This window comes from Adiantum capillus-veneris, chromosome 20 (assembly GCF_014529385.1).
Source record: "Adiantum capillus-veneris isolate H3 chromosome 20, ASM1452938v2, whole genome shotgun sequence".
NCBI lineage: Eukaryota > Viridiplantae > Streptophyta > Polypodiopsida > Polypodiales > Pteridaceae > Adiantum > Adiantum capillus-veneris.
This window is the reverse complement of record NC_140950.1, coordinates 108,526,994-108,532,967: the sequence shown is the minus strand read 5'-3', so window position 1 is coordinate 108,532,967 and position 5,974 is coordinate 108,526,994. Positions and strand designations below refer to the sequence as shown.

The 5,974-nt window shown below is 42.7% G+C and overlaps 2 pseudogenes; both read right to left on the bottom strand.

The window, feature by feature from the left end:
- Nucleotides 1-955: 955 nt before the first annotated feature.
- Nucleotides 956-2,444, bottom strand: LOC147433059 (crinkler effector protein 16-like; annotated as a pseudogene).
- Nucleotides 2,445-3,773: 1,329 nt separating this feature from the next.
- On the bottom strand, nt 3,774-4,461 carry LOC147433058 (uncharacterized; annotated as a pseudogene).
- Between the last annotated feature and the right edge of the window lie 1,513 nt (nt 4,462-5,974).

Sequence of the window (5,974 nt, the reverse complement as noted above, 5' to 3'; positions counted from 1 at the left end):
TTGTGACCGTTTGCAAGTTTTCTGTGAACACTCATCGATTCTCCAGCAGAATACGGCAGTTGCTACACCATCCATGTCCTTGCAATGACTCAAGAACCAACCCTCCTTACTACACTCTCCAGAACCACAAAAGTGAACATAAAACAAGATTCCTACTCAATCCAACAAATAATTGATAAGCCATATTGCTTTCCTACAGCCAACCTCAATCATCAACACAACAATTTGTACTTGGAATAGCACACCCATAAATACTCCCTCATCCACCCCAACACCCTTGCTTCAATGCACCATTTACATGTACACTACATGGACCCCCAAACTGTCATGAATCAATACAAAGGAGAAAAAATCGTGCCCCATAGACTTGAATATTTATCATTATCTGGCATACCAGTATAAGCAAAAGAACCATTTGCATTCTCATACCAAACACTAAAAAAAGATATCACGCCTACAAACAATAAGCACTATTGTGTACACCACAAATCATCTTCTGGCCCCTGCGAGCGTGAACAAAAGGCTTAAAGCATACTCAATAAATAAAATTCACATAAAACGGAAATGCTCCATATCATGACTTTCTGAGATCCTTCATGACAAAATCTGAATACCAAGAGTGAAGAAAAGGGGTGTCGTGCAGGCCATAACTGAGACAAAAACCGCTTTCTAGAGAATTCATTTGAAATGAAACAGAACGCCAGCCCCAAAAAACACGAGGGCGTTGATAAAAGCATACAATTGGAACATTTTGGTGTAACCATGTTATATATGTAGCTCATTGAAAATGAGCTAGCGTTTCGTTAGTCAATCTCTTTTTTCTTCTGACATCAAGAAGAAGCACATCAAATGTCACATTGTCGAAGGCTTGACCCAAATCCTTGGAGGTAAAAGAGAAGCCATTGAACCTATACTTAGGAACGACAAAAAAAAGCTCTACAGGTCCGGGACGAACTTATCCAAGATATTGCAAGGCTCGACTGATGCCTGATGCAAAGGACTCCCTTGACTTATTCTTGTTATCGGACATAGTTACTTGGAAAATTCTTGCAGGTGTATCACCATTCTTCTCATAGAGAGCTCTGTCGTCCCAAGCCTTATTGTTGCTTGACACAGGACGAAGGTAAGTAGAGTTATCCAGAATTGCAGCTGGAAAGACATCTTCTGTGGCTGCAACTTTTCTACCCGTACCAGATATCAACCAAGTCTGATTTAGCAATCTTGTGAATTGCTATGTATACCCTAGGTCATCCTTCGGATCAGGTTTTCATACTGTGAATATACGCACCTCTTGAATGAGAGAATGAAACTCCTCTTCGAATAAGTTTGCAATGTAGTTTGGTGACATGTCTCCTTTGCCAATTCTAGCAAACCTTTCACCAAGCTCCGCGCTCCTCCTAAGTGCGGCAGTTTCGTAAATCATAGAGGAGGTATACTTACTTGCAAGGGTAACCCGGGAATCTGCACACAGCTCATTCATAGCATAGTGAAACAGTTTGTGGCTGACATCCTGAATTGCCAAACTATTCACAAAATGTAGCACGGCTTGAAAATTTGTGATCTGCTCAATTGCTTCATTCGAAATATCACAGTCGTCTTTAGTCCCAAGAACATAGCGAGGGATGCCACCCCAATGTGCAAACCGATCTGTCACTGTATCGGAATTTAAACCAAAAACCTGCTTGTTCAGGGTGAAAATTTCCTTCAAGGTCCACACAGGATCGTACAGAAGCTTGATATCACCTCTTTTTGCAAATTCAGAATAATTCTTTTTTGGCTGGTGAGCATGCAGCTACACATTTCACAGGAAAATGGAAGTCCTCAACTCGAGAATCACAAAAGTACCAAGGAGTGCTATCAAAGATCCCAGACACAGAGGATAGAGACATATGACCAGAGACCTCCAACTTGGAGCCATCGTCCAGGCACCTGAAAACAAAATATGGAAGGGTTTCTCTCTTGAACTTTGCAATGGCATTCTCTTTGTTCTGAGCAACAGTGCGCCAAAGCAAGTACAAAAGAAACCATGTTTTTCCAATACCCGGGTTTCCCAAGAGAACCACACTGACTGGCAGGGCTAATCTCACTTTAGAATAACAGGCCAGCCATTCTTTAATGCGGTCTAAGATCACATTGCAGCAGCTTCTGATATAAATGGAGAGGGATTGTTCTGCTGTATACGATCATGCATGTGCAACAGCATCCGCCAAAGGTGTGCCAGCCTGAAAGTGAAGGAACTTGTCGACGAGGACTTTGGAGTTACCATCCTCTTCAATCTGCTCATCATCATCAATATCCTCAATCTCTTTGAGAAAAGCTTGTTTAGGATCCGCCAGATGCTGCCAGGCTTCCACGTCTGTCTTCACATCCACCAAATGTGCCCTTGTTGTCCTAAACTGTCGCACTTGCTGCCACCACCACTCTGGAGGACTGCGCTCCAGCATTTTTTATGGTTGTTGCAACATTTTTGATCCGATCAGAAGGCACTTGCTAATACGAATCATCTGTCTCTCTGTCTGGTGTAGTGTTGCCCTCATCGCGTGTGTTGGAGATGCTCCTGCTTTAAAACAGGTAACTGTTGAGCACGTATGACCTACGAGTATGACTACTAAAGCACATACCAATTGCTTACAAAATTACATTTAACATTTCCTACCTCAATACATCAATCACTCAAAAAATTTCACATCATCCATGTCTGCAGAATGCATTGCATAATCTACCATAATTGCAGAGGTAACAGTCATACACAAAAGGCATCTACAGTATATATCCAGCATCCAAAGGAGTCTCTCTTTCTCACACACACCCACACAGCACACAGATCGAGAACCAGGCCATTTGCACATACCTGCTTGAGCACGTGGACTAGGGCGCAGTAAAGCTATGGCGACCTTCTGCATCTCGTGATCATGAGCGGTCGTGGATTTGAGACAATGCTTGAAAAAAAAATTCCGCAAGTCGTGAGCGGTCGTGGTTTGAGACAGTGCTCGGGAAAAAACTAGGTTTGAGTCTTTGAGAGAGAGAGATGCTAGAGAGAAAATAAAAGAGAGAGAAAGCTAGAGAAAGAGGATCCTGATGGCTTTTTTAAGGTTGGGATTTTTGGCGTAACTAGATGTGCATGGGTAGCAGTGCAAGCATGGGAGGGCCGAGGATTGAATACAAATTATCTATACTAGCTCGCGTGATCCGCCGCGCTCATTTTTACTCCCTTGGACTAATATATATATATATATATAATATATATATATATATATATATATATATATAAAGGAGGGGAGCATTTTAGATGGGGCGCTCTCCATTGAGCAAACGCTGAGGTGGCAGCAGCCCATGGCCTTCGAATTTTGGCCCCCGACCTTTGAGTATTTAAAAATTCAGATTTTAATTTAGAAAAAGTCGTCGGATAGACTGTATTCAACTGCCACCTTTGAATTTTTATAAGAGGAAGAAAATAGAAGGCATTACATATCTTGGATGCGAGGAAAGGTAGGAGAAATAGTAGGTTCTCTCTCTCTCTCTCTCTCTTTCTCTTTCTCTTTCTTCCCCCCCCCCCCCTCCCTTCCCAAATCATAGCGTTAAGAGGGAGGTTCTCTCTCTCTCTCTCTCTCTCTCTCTCTCTCTCTCTCTCTCTCTCTCTCTCTCTCTCTCTCTCTCTCTCTCTCTCTCTCTCTCTCTCCTCTCTCTCTCTCTCTCTCTCTCTCTCTCTCTCTCTCATACAAGCGGTTCTCACTACATGAGTAGCTTCTTACTAAATTATAGAGAAGCTATACTTACTTGCAAGGATAAACCTGTAGCCTGTACACAGCTCATTCACAGCATAGTGAAACAGTTTGTGGCTGACATCCTGAATTGCCAAACTATTCACAAAATGTAGCACGGCTTTAAAATCTGTGATCTGATCAATTGCCTAATTCAAAATGTCATAGTCGTCTTCTGTCCCAAGAACGTAGCGAGGGATGCCACCCCAATGTGCAAACCAATCTGTCACGGTATCGGGATTTAAATCAAAAACCTGCTTGTTCAGGGTGAAAATTTCCTTCAAGGTCCACACAAGATCGTACAGAAGCTTGATATCACCTCTTTTTGCAAATTTAGAGTAATTATTTTTGGCTGGTGAGCACGCAACTACACATTTCATAGGAAAATGGAAGTCCTCAACTCGAGAATCACAAAAGTACCAAGGAGTGCTATCGAAGATCCCGGACGCAGAGGACAAAGACCTATGACGAGAGACCTCCAACTTGGAGCCACTATCCAGCCACTTAAAAGCAAAATATGGAAGGGTTTCGCTCTTGAACTTTGCAATGGCATTCTCTTTGTACAAAAGAAACCGTGTTTTTCCAATAGCCGGGCTCTGCCCAAGAGAACCACACCCACTGGTTGGACTATTCTCACTTTAGAATAACGGGCCAGCCATTCTTTACTGCGGTCTAAGATCACATTGTAGAAGCGTCTCATATAAATGGAGAGGGGTTGTCCTGTTGTTTAGGATCCGCCAGATGCTGCCAGGCTTCCACATCTGTATTCACATCCACCAACTGTGCCCTTGTTGTACTAAACTATCGCACTTGCTGCCACCACCACTCTGTAGGACTGCTCTCTATCATTTTTGATGGCTGTTGCAACATTTTTGATCCGATCAGCAGGCACTTGCTGATACGAATCTCTGTCTCTCTGTCTGGTGTAGTGTTGCGCTCATCGCGTGTGTTGGAGCTGCTCCTACTTTAAAAGAGGTAACTGTTGAGCACGTATGACCTACGAGTATGACTACTAATGCACATACCAATTGCTTACAGAATTACATTTAACATTTCATCATCCATGTGTGCAGAAAGCATTGCATAATCTACCATAGTTACAAAGGTAGCAGTGATGTGCACAGACATACACAAAAGGCATCTACACCATACATCCAGCATTCTCTCTTTCACACACACACACACACACACACACACACACACACACACACACACACACACACACACACACACACACACGCACGCATGCACCACATGTCGTGAGCGGTCGTGGATTTGAGACAGTGCTCGAAAAAAACCTTCCGCATGTCGTGAGTGGTCGTGGGTTTGATACAGTACTCGGGAAAAAACTAGGTTTGAGTCTTTGAGAGAGCTGCATGTTGTGGGTTTGATCGAAAAAAACCTGAGTTTAGTGTAACAAAATTTTAACTTCTCCCTTAATGAGATATTTATGTCTAATGCTCCCTTTAAAACTAAGGGTACTCCTCTTGCTAATCACTACTGGAATGCCTAGTTTAAGTATAAGCGTATGGTTAGGGTGAAAGATAAGAAAGAGCTTTTCTATCTGCCTTATGACTCCATTTGGTTTAGCAAGTTTATTCAGCCTATCTCTGACTCCCAACTTCGTAGAGGGCACAAGCTGTCTGAGCTGGGATTTTGCAGCTGGAAGGACCTTTCGGTTTCAAATCACTGGGCTGAACAGGATGACATTAGGAATATTGCTAATGTCTCTACTGCTTGTATTGCTCTCCTCCTGGAAAGAATTTCCTCTATTTCCTTTATTTTCCCTTTACTGGTCCCTACCCCCCCACAGCCTATTATTCAGCTGGTGTATTGGTATAACAGAAGCCCTCTTCTGCCTTTTTCTAATCAGAGCAGAGATAACACCAAGCTTGTTTCTTTGTTCAATGAGAAGTGGAAGCTTAACTGGACTTCTAACCAATCGAGATATAGATTTAAGCCCATTTGGGCCTTTTCCCCTTTAGCCAAGCACTCCTGCTTTCTTTGGCTCATCCTCCGCAGAGGAATTTGGACCAGTGCTCGTGCTGTCAGAATTGGTAAAGGTAATGGTTTGTGCCCTAGGTGTAAGGTAGACATTGAAGACATTGCTCAGATGTTCTTTCATTGCAATTTTAATTCTAAATTCCTGAACGTGCTATATAATTGTTTTAAAAGTATTCACCCCAATCCCTTCTCCCCTATTGAGATTCTTA